The sequence below is a fragment of the Triticum dicoccoides genome, chromosome 5B (genome assembly GCF_002162155.2).
Source record: "Triticum dicoccoides isolate Atlit2015 ecotype Zavitan chromosome 5B, WEW_v2.0, whole genome shotgun sequence".
Lineage (NCBI taxonomy): Eukaryota > Viridiplantae > Streptophyta > Magnoliopsida > Poales > Poaceae > Triticum > Triticum dicoccoides.
The window spans coordinates 61,255,002-61,265,801 of NC_041389.1; the positions used below are offsets into that span (position 1 = coordinate 61,255,002).

At 42.8% G+C, this 10,800-nt stretch overlaps 1 long non-coding RNA gene across 8 annotated transcripts; it reads right to left on the minus strand.

Moving 5' to 3' along the window:
• Positions 1-546: 546 nt before the first annotated feature.
• On the minus strand, positions 547-5,818 carry LOC119307376. 8 transcript variants are annotated; one of them, XR_005149280.1, is made up of 8 exons: positions 5,439-5,818; positions 5,133-5,273; positions 4,987-5,063; positions 4,540-4,599; positions 3,123-4,169; positions 2,624-2,838; positions 1,096-1,387; positions 547-1,014 (listed from the first exon to the last, which is right to left on the minus strand). It is a non-coding gene; the product is annotated as an uncharacterized LOC119307376 (long non-coding RNA). The 8 variants fall into 8 exon arrangements; XR_005149285.1 differs by lacking the exon at positions 5,439-5,818 and having other exon boundaries at positions 3,123-3,373; positions 3,983-4,169; positions 5,133-5,432; XR_005149283.1 differs by lacking the exon at positions 5,439-5,818 and having other exon boundaries at positions 3,123-3,470; positions 3,983-4,169; positions 5,133-5,432.
• Positions 5,819-10,800: the final 4,982 nt, after the last annotated feature.

Here is a 10,800-nt window from a genome sequence, read left to right on the forward strand (position 1 = left end):
GCGAGAACTACTCAAGAGCAGGATTTGGCACAGCCCGAAACTGAAGCATGCTCAGAGCATTAGTACTCGCAGGAAAACAACACAGGTAATAATCCCAGGGGCCCAAATTGTGTACATTATACTCTTTGTAGGCATGTACTGATGCTCTAGAAGAGAGAATTCAGTTTAGTTGAGAATTGGTATGTGTACAAAGTGTTAGCTTTTCTTGCTGGTGCGGTTGTCTCTGTTTAGCTGAGAAGAGAGAACTGAGAGAAAGCAATTTTTTAAGTGGATGTAAGTCTGAGTCTGCAATCTGCTGCCTATGGACACATATATGTAATCTGAATGCAATCTTTGATAGCTGACATGAATGAAAGCTTTTCTGAACTGAAAGTGCTCTGTTATTGCAACTGCCATGGTTGAAAATTGGCAGCATTTTATTTACATTCAGCATCATTGTTGCAAACTGGCATTATCATAATTAAGAAATAAGATGTGCCCACAATTAACTGTACAATTTCAGCTTAAATTTGAAAGAACACTTTTTTTATAAACACAACAGGGAAATCACATAAGAACCAGTCATGCCCATATCACACCCACATCATCGAACAGTGCATGTGTCACATAATAGGGAACAAGTGCTACCCGTAGTAGTTTTACATAATAATAAAGCATGAACCAGAGCATGCAAAACAATCAACCATGAACTACAACTTCAGTTCTGTTTCACTGTAAGTACCTACAAGTTCATTTATTGCCATATAACAACCATGAGAATCCTGACTGGTTTGGCATTGGCTGAGATATCGACCCTGAAGCTAATTGATAAGAAGATGCCACGGAAGGAGGTTGAGATGATTGTGTATGTGCTTTCCTTCTGTTCTTTGCTCTCTCATAGAAAGGTGTAGCGGAAGTATTATTTTGACAAGCTGAGGCCATCTTCTTCCTATTTGGTGGCTTAGATGTTGTAGGTGCTTGCTTTGTTGATGGACCAGGAGCTGAACTTTGTCGTGTTGATGGAACAGGAACTTGCTGTGTTGAAAAGCAGTAAATGTTAGCACATTTTGCACATATCAGGAAAAAATGCAAGTAAAAGAAGAGAGAAAGGAGCACTTCTGTTCTTGCTTGATTGGCCTTTCTCCTTGTAGCTACTCTTGTTTCGATTCTTCATCATTCATAACAACAAGAGCACATATGCCCTTTAAAGGAAACTTCTAGTACAAAGTTGTCCCATTTAGTACTTCGTCAGAATAGGAAACATGATCTGCAAGGTGTTTCTCCAACTGTTGAAGTCACATTTGTCACACTCAATTGCGGAAATTCCTGACCTTCCATTCACTTCCATCATGATGCAATTCACCTCGGAAATGAAACTGAACAGATAGGTAATTGGGTGGTGTCATATCTGCAAAATAAACACATATGTAAGCCCTTTGCAGTTTGCACATATGTAAGATTTAATCCATGTGCAATCAGACCCACAACATCACACACACACACACACACACACACACACACACACACACACACACACACACACACATTTATATATATAGGCCTTCTAGATATAGATCATTTCAATAGTCTAACCCCTAAAATGATGAACTCGACAACAATCTACAAACAAGCATAAAAACCACATATTTCTGGCCGCACAAATTATGATTTGCTTCTGAATTTTTTCAAATTTCTAAACTCACAAAACAGTGTTATTATATTTCAGCGATCATCACACATGTATGCTATTAAAAGAAAGTTTGACGTACGACTACTACACTGGTACGTGTGAGTTGTATTAGCATCCTAGCTACATTCCTACTCCACGGCCCCATGAATAACTGTGTTTATTGACCAAATACAAAGTACATGCTCCTGAACATAAATGCAAACCAGGGAGATTTTGACCCAGCCAGTAGTGCAAATAACCTGAAACCTGCAACTCACTATAACCTAGCCCAAACCTCTCTACGCCTCTCCACCCCATCCCCAATCTTCCAAAAAGATCGACTATGATACGTAAGTGCCAATCACCTTGAGTCATTGGGAGCTCAGGACTTACCTGCTCTGCCTCCCGCAAAGCGCCGATCATGCTCCCAAAAAAACAGAGTGCCTCAAACATCTCTTTGTTCCCTATTCCCTGTATATCTCTCATACAACATACAACGTGCTTGATAGCTTATGTTCCCTGTTGCCTTTCACTACCAATAGTAATTTAACTAACATATAAGCCCCATGGTAATGCCATAAAGCCTTGTACAGCTTTTAAGTTCTTTTGGTACAATATTGTACAGTTTTAATTTCGTAAGTCCTATCATGCATTGGGTGCTTGGCCATTCTTGGCAGCGTTTTTTCAGACTTGTTTGTCTATCTTAATTAATTGACATGCAGTTCCTCTACTGCATGGTCTAAAAATAACCTCCCACAGATCATGTCAGATTGATTAAGGATTTTCATTTGCCCGAAACCCCGCTATCCGCCGCCCCAAATCAACAGTAACTACCCAAATCGAAGTGCTACAACAATCAAAGATCAATGCCGCCCCAAAGCCCTATGTCCACCGCCCCAAACCCCATCACCAATCTTCACAACGCTTTACCATAGACCTAAAAAACAGTAGCAATCGGGACGTACGAGAACTAACCTACTCGTCAACCAGCCGCCGTGACGTCCCCTACCCCCAGGCTCTGTTCGACGCTAAGATCGGGAGGGTCCAGCGTGGCAATCAAAATCCAATTTCCTTACCGCAAACTTGCCACGTAGGCAAAACCGCTCGCGAAAACCACCATAATCAACGACAAGGGGTGCTTTGCCTGGTTTTGGAAAGTCCAGGGGTTTCCTGTGTTCCTGGGTTATAATCTGAAGAGGGAAACCACTATTAGTGGTCGACAGGTTTTCAAGTAGCAAGCAAGACAAATTAAATAACTGAACCTATCAAAGTCAGTGGAACTGGTTCTTTTCTTAAGAAAAGAAAGAAAAAAACTTATAACCCCAACATTATTTATTATAATGCAGAATAATGAAGAATCAATTACTGCTACAAAAGAGCTAAAAACAAGTTCCTCGACAAAGAAAATGAAATTTTCTCGATTAGCACGACCATAAGCAAATTACCTGTTGTAATTTTTTTGGGAACATATTACCTGTTGTAATTGACTTTATTCATGCCATGAAACCTTCATGCTCCGTACTTGATATCAATCTCCACAGTCTTTCTCAAATAATTGGGAATAAATGCTCATTGTATGGGTTGAACTGTTCATGACTCCTTTACATGTCAGTTAGATACCAGAGTAACTTCGGCAGCAAATTTAGCTTATGCAGATCAAGAAGCGGCACCCTAGCCCCCCGGCTGTTCCATCTCTCCATGTGTGTCCCATACTCCCATATCTCTCTGACAAAAGTAACAAGAATCAGTCCAATCCCTATCTTTCTTTCTCTACGGAAGGTGTAGTAAAATATTGATGGCTATATATCTTGAAGGAGACTTTCTGAAAAAAAAAGTTAGCTTGAAGGAGAGGTAACACTCACAATATTGTAGGCCACACATCTTTCACGAAGTGCAAATGAAAGAATAGATATAACTGGATAGCTATTAACATAGAAGAATAGGCTGGGCAACATCAGTTATACAATACTCGACAAAAACTCCAGAAAAAATGCGTTTGGTGAATTCTTTTATGTCATGAAACGGAACCAAAGAAGATGAAGCTTTGTTCCAAAAAATATTGAAGGTAGAATGTCTAGACGTCTAGTACTAATAATCTGGTACATTATATATGAACACAATGTCGCTCAACAACTTTAGAAAATGGTCAACCGAAATAAGAAGCATGCTATCGAATCTTCCCCAATGATTCTGATTAAACAAAACAACAATCAAATAGTTGGGTCTTATATATGTGTCGTTTTAAGAAATGATAACAGACATAAGGAGCATATTCTAAATATCGAAGTAATTATTAAACTTGTTCAGAGGTAAAAAGGGAGTGTCGAAAATTACCTGTGTCGTAGTTGAAATGATCAATTATAGTGATCAGGTGAGTCATCAAATATAAGGCTAGAAGCTAATAATTACAAGGGGAGAGAATTCAACATCATAAACAATTTCTAGCAAGACCTTTTTCCCTGTATGTTTTTCGTCAATTATATTTTCAACCTACAACACTTCAATATTATTTCTTCGTGCCCTGAAAAAACGAAATACACCAGGTTGTTATTAGCACCTATGAGATATGACTATTAGAAATACACCAGCACCTATGCACTTTTGTCATCTTGCTGAGGATTGTGATCAGCGTCCAAGGCACGTTGTGACCTCTAAGCATGTCAAAACACATGCATAACTGCACTTTATTGCGTTTCCAGCATACATAGTTCCATTTCGTTATTACTTATGTTCAGAATCATTTGAAGTTCTAGAAACAACCCAATTGCATGAGTTCTATCATAGCTCTGAGTTGCATACACAAACTAATCAAACATTATTTATCAGAATAAACAGCATTCATGCATCAGGAGTCAGTACATCAAACAAGAAGAAAGCAGGGACAACCTTACCTTAATATTTTCACCAAAAACCATGATACTTGGTTGAGTAAGCCACTCCATAGATATTATCTGTCATATGGATGCAAATGCCACTAAATTCAGATGCAACATACTTCCAGAAGGTACATGTGCAAAAGGTACATTGAATATATTAAGGTACTGGAGTGCAAAACTTGAGTGATTTCATTCTTAAACACTACATTAGAATCAAATACATATGAAAGCTAGAAAATTTAGTCCACTTTTTTCGGTAATGGAGACAACCAGACAAATTAATTGAGCAAGGTGAATGCAACAATTGGAGCAGAGCAATGTGGATGAAGTTGATGCTAAGCCATTTGTACATTCAAATTATGTACTGAACACCTAGAAATTAGAGGGCAACACAGACTAAACCTACAGCCGCACCTAATTAATAATGCAGTTCCCAAATTAGGTGACAGTTCTGCATCTCACCCTGTATAATTGTTTCCAATGAGATCTCGTGACCGCTGAGCGGGGAGTTTGCAGCGCCAAGCACAGAGGAACTACAGCTGGGAAGCCACGAAATTGTGAGGAGTTAAACAATGACAAACTTGAGGGGGATGCGGAGCTAGGCTGACCGTGGGTGTAGGAGTAGGGCGTGACAGCGGGTAAACGGAAACGAGGAGGGCGCCAGAATTAGGCCAAGATGATAGGCTGTAGCGGCGGAGGGAACCGAGCACGGGGTCGACTTCCCGTGTCCTTGTGGCCCCTCGGGCGACCTGAATCAGGCAAAGAAAGTGCGACCCGATGATGATGAAGCCGAGGGAGTCGCACATGGCCGTGGCTGACACTGGCGGCGGGGATCATCGCAGGTGGCGTTGTGGGGGCTCCTGGGTGTTGTGCGCCCCCGATCCTACCGAAGAGGAAGCGGAAAACAACCTCACCTGGCAGCACGTGATGGGGATCTCGACAGTGGACGCGATGGGGGCTCCTGCCTACCGTGGCCCTCGACCGCGGCCACGGGCGCGGAGGCCTCGGCGACCCTCGGGCGCACCGCGGCCCCTCTCCGTGCGCCCGCCCGTTCCGGGCGTATATCACGGCTGGCAGGGCCTTATTGCGTCGCTCCTCGCTGCCCGCCCTGCAGCTTGGGTTCCTAGCGCCATGCCCTCAGATTCCGCGCAGGTGGGGGCGGCGTGGTCCCATGATGACCTGGAGGTCTGCAATGGAGGCGGCGGCGGCGATCACGGATGTTGGCGGAGGAGCAAGATATTGGGAGGCAGAGGGCTACGCGGTGGTGGCGGTGGCATGCTTCAGGATCGACCAACCAAATAGATCGAGATCGAGGGGGAAAGGCGGATCCAGAGGTGACGCCAAAAAACCACGCGGTAGTGTGCGGGAGGGACGAAAAAAACCCAATGAAAAAAAACCGACGAAAGTGGTGGGACGAAAATTAACCGTGGAACGGAGACTACCAACTGAGACATTAGGAGTAGAGATGCACGTCCTATTTTCGTCTTCATGCACTGTCTAATCCATCCTTCTAACAGAACCATCTTACTTTTGAAAATTTACTCACGAATTAACTGCAAGACGTCATCACACAGTCTTTACTCTATACACACGAAGCACATGCTTCCCTCTAGTATAAAGAGGCCCTCGAGTTTTAGTTTCGCCCCGGGCCCCCAAAATACCAGGACCGGCCCTGGCGGGAGCCCCTCTGAGATTCAATCTTCCTCTTTGTTCTCTTCTGTTTCGCGTTCCCCAGATCTGGCCCTTCAGAGTTTCTTAAATTCCCGAAGATCTGTAACTCCGATTGCGCTGAAATTTTTACATGATTTTTTCCATAAATTATCTTTCTTGCGCTAGAAGAAGGGCTCCAACTGACCTTCAAGGAGGGCACAAGACACCTGGGCGCGCCAGGGGGTGCCTGGCGGGCCCTGGTGGGTTGTGGGCTCTGTGAGCCCCATTTGCGTTGATTCCACCTCCCAAAAATCACATAAATTCCTAAATAAATCTTCGTAAATTTTTATCGCGTTTGGACTTTGTTTGATATGGATTTTCTGCGATACAAAAAACATGCAACAAACAGAAACTGACTCTGGGCACTGGATCAATAGGTTAGTCCAATAAATCATATAAAAAAGTTGCCAAAAGTATGTAAAACTTGTATAATATTGGCATGAAACGATAAAAAATTATAGATACGGCAGAGACGTATCACATTGTTGATGGTACTTGTGCTTCAAAGACGAGTTTTGGTCATGGGCCCAAGGTTAAAATCTTCGCGGTGCCATACCAATTGACTCAAACATAGGTGGCCTCGGCCACCGCCTCCTTTGAGAGATGCTTGTTCGAGTAGTTTCCTTAGAGTGTTGTTTGTGCTTTGAGTTACTGATACATCCATTTTGCATCATGTTTTCCTACTGTTATTTATAATGTTTTTATCCATAATAATGCTTTTTGGAGTAATTCTAATGCTTTTTGTCTCATAATTTGCAAGGTATACACAAAGAGGGAGAATTCCGGCAGCTGGAAATCTGGACCTGGAAAAGCTACGTCAGGCCACCTATTTTGCACAACTCCAAACAAGCTGAAACTTCACGGAGATTTTTTATCAAATATATGAAGAATATTGGAGCAAATAACTACCAGAGGGGGCCCACCAGGTGGGTTGTGCTCACCCAGGCCCACCTCCGGTGCCCATCTTCTGGTATATAAGTCATTTTAACCTAGAAAAAATAAATAAGAGGAGGACTTTCAGGACGGAGCACTGCTGTCTCAAGGCGGAACTTGGGCAGGAGCACTTTTGCCCTCCGGCGGAGCGATTCCGCCGGGGGAACTTCCCTCCCGGAGGGAGAAATCATCGTCATCATCATCACCAATAACTCTCCCATCTTGGGGAGGGCAATCTCCATCAACATCTTCAACAACACCATCTCATCTCAAACCCTAGTTCATCTCTTATGTTCAATCTTGTTACCGGAACTATAGATTGGTGCTTGTGGGTGACTAGTAGTGTTGATTACATCTTGTAGTTGATTACTATATGGTTTATTTGGTGGAAGATTATATGTTCAGATCCAATATGCTATTTAATACCCCTTTGATCTTGAGCATGATTATCATTTTTGAGTAGTTACTTTTGTTCTTGAGGTCACGGGAGAAATCATGTTGCAATTAATCATGTGAAATTGATATGTGTTTGATATCTTGATAGTATGTATGTTGTGATTCCCTTAGTGGTGTCATGTGAACGTCGACTACATGACACTTCATCATATTTGGGCCTAAAGGAATGCATTATGGAGTAGTTATTAGATGATGGGTTGTGAGAGTGACAGAAGCTTAAACCCTAATTTATGTGCTATTCCGTAAGGGACCGATTGGATCCAAAAGTTGAATGCTATGGTTAGAATTTATTCTTAATACTTTTCCCGTAGTTGCGGATGCTTGTGGGAGGGTTAATCATCAGTTGGAGGTTTGTTCAAGTAAGAACAACACCTAAGCACCGGTCCCCCCACATATCAAATTATCAAAGTAGCAAAAACAAATCGAACCAACATGGTGAAAGTGGCTAGATGAAAATCCTGTGTACCCTCAAGAACGCTTGTAAGTGCATCTAGTGCCCCTTAGTGATTTTGGTGTATTGAAGACTTATAGGTTAAGGGACTAATGCGTTTGTGAGTGTACACAGGTCTATAAGTCTATGAGGAGTTTGATATTTACAGAGAAAGTCGACCCCTAAAAATGAAGTTCTTCGACTGAAGACTTTGGTATTCTGAAGACTTTCTGAAGACTTTGAAAGTGAAGAATTTGGTGTGACCTTGAAGACTTGGTATTCATTTGAGGAACATGAAGCGTGAAGACTTTTGTTTTCGTAATTTCATTTTCTCTTTCTTGAGTCATAGGAAACACTGTACTGTTAAAGGGGGTCGAGGAAATACTAAGGAAAAATTTCCATGTGATGCTCAACTCAAAATCCTACACCTACCAATCCCTTCGAGTGAAGCCTTTGGAAATCTCATACAGTTCAGTCACTTTCTTCAGTGACAGAGACGAAGTTCTTCTGGTCACTGAGGAATTTGTTCTGACTGAGGAGTTAGGAATCCGCCAGTGCGAATTGCCTACACAGTGAGGAACATGATAGCCTTGAGGAATTTGAGAGTCAAATTTCCGACCGTTGCTGTGCTGCGCGCCAGCTGTCCCAAAATATCATATCCACCTAACGGTCATATTATTGAAGGGCATTTATGTCTTATCATGTCGGGCTGCTCCCTAGGCTATAAATAGCCGCCCCCTACAACCACTAGCTGGTTGGCTGCTCCGAGAGAACTTGACACTTGTCATTTGAGAGCAACCCATCCTCCGAGGACTTTGAGCGAAAATCATCAAGTGAGGAAAACCCAAAACCAAACCCCCACAAACCCAAAGTGATTGAGCATCACTGAAGAAATTGATCCTGCGAGGATCCGACGCTTGTTACCTTTGAAGACTGTGCTTCTTCCAGACGGTTAGGCGTCATGGTCTAGAGCATCCAAGAGGAATTGTGGATTGTCGAGTGACCAAGTCTGTGAAGGTTTGGAAGTCGCCTGAAGACTTACCACGAGTGATTGGACGAGGTCTGCGTGACCTTAGTTCAAGGAGAATACGGTGAGGACTGGGTGTCCTGAGCTGCGTGCTCAGTGACTGGGTGTCCGGGACTGCATGTCCTCGAGTTTAAATACTCAGCCGCTCCAACCAGACGTACAACTGAGACAGCAGTTGGAACTGGTTTACCAAATCATTATCTTCACCAACTAACTGGTTCTATTTCCTCAACCCTTTCATTTCCTCATTACTGTGTTGAGTGTCTGTTCATATCTGTGCTTGAAGACTTTGACTGAAGACTTTCTCAAATTCCTCAGTTCAATTTCTTCAGTCTGTTCGTCTTCATCTTGTGTTATCCTGTGATTACGCTTTCTGTACTCTGTGCTAGTTTTCATTTCATCATGATGACCATGCTTGTATTCTGTTATGCTTACTTCTGAGTACTTATTCCGCTGCTAGTAGTTCTTCGTTAAGGAATTTCCTCACCGGCAAATTCCTCAGTGAAGAATTCATAAAAATCGCCTATTCACCCCCCCTCTAGTCGATATAACGCACTTTCAATTGGTATCAGAGCAAGGTACTCCCTTATTCTGTGTGATTTTGGTTTAACCGCCTGGAGTTTTAGTTATGTCGATCGCAAGTATGATCAAGGTCTCAGCTGGGTGTCCTACCTTTGATGGGACGGACTACCCCTACTGGAAGAACAAGATGCGAATGCATCTTGAGGCAATTGACAACGATCTCTGGTATGTTGTGGAAAATGGTGTTCCTTCTGTCTCACCCTCACTGAACGCTACTGATGTGAAGAGATTCAAGCAACTCGATTCTCAAGCGAAGAATATCATATGTGGCCATCTGAGTAAAGGACAGTATGGAAGAGTGAGTGCTTTGGAAACTGCTAAGCTTATCTGGGATAGGCTGTCCAAAGTAAATGAAGGAGTCTCAACTCAGCGTGACTCTCGAGTTGATGTTCTTCGGAATCTCTTCAACCACTTCAAAAGACTCGACAATGAAAATGTCCAACAAACCTTTGATCGCCTCACTGACATCTCAAATGAGCTTCAAGCCGTCGGTGCCACTGACATCACTGATCATGAGGTGGTGAAGAAACTGTTGAGATTGCTTGACTCCTCATTTGATACTCTGGGATTGATGATACAAGAACGTGCTGACTACAAGTCTCTTGATCCTGCCGATATCCTCGAAAGGCTAAATACTCACGAGTTCCAGCTTGCTGAAAAGATAGATCTCTATGGTTCAAGCTATGGCAAACCACGTGCCCTGAAGGCCAAGGCTGTGTCTGACTCTGAATGTGAGGATTCTGGTAGTAGCCTTGGTGACCCTGAAGAATTGAGCCAGGAGCTAGCACTGCTCGTGAAGAAATTCCAAAAGTTCTCAAGACGTGGTTGCTTTGGAAAATCCTCAAGAAGCAGTGATTCCCCATCCAGTGACTATAAGAGAAGGCTGTGCCACAAATGCAAGAAACCTGGTCACTAAATTCAAGATTGTCCTCAGTGGGAAAAGGAAATGAAGAAGAAGAAATACAAGGATTACAGTTCTGATGATGCGGAGAAGAAGAAGAAATCGCCAAAATCTTCGTCATCAAAATCCTCGAAGTCTTCATCTCACAAGAAGAGCAGCTCCGAGAAGGCTCGGGCATTCATTGGCAAGGAAATGGACTCTGAAGCTGAATCTGAGGAAAATGAGGAAGAGGAGGCG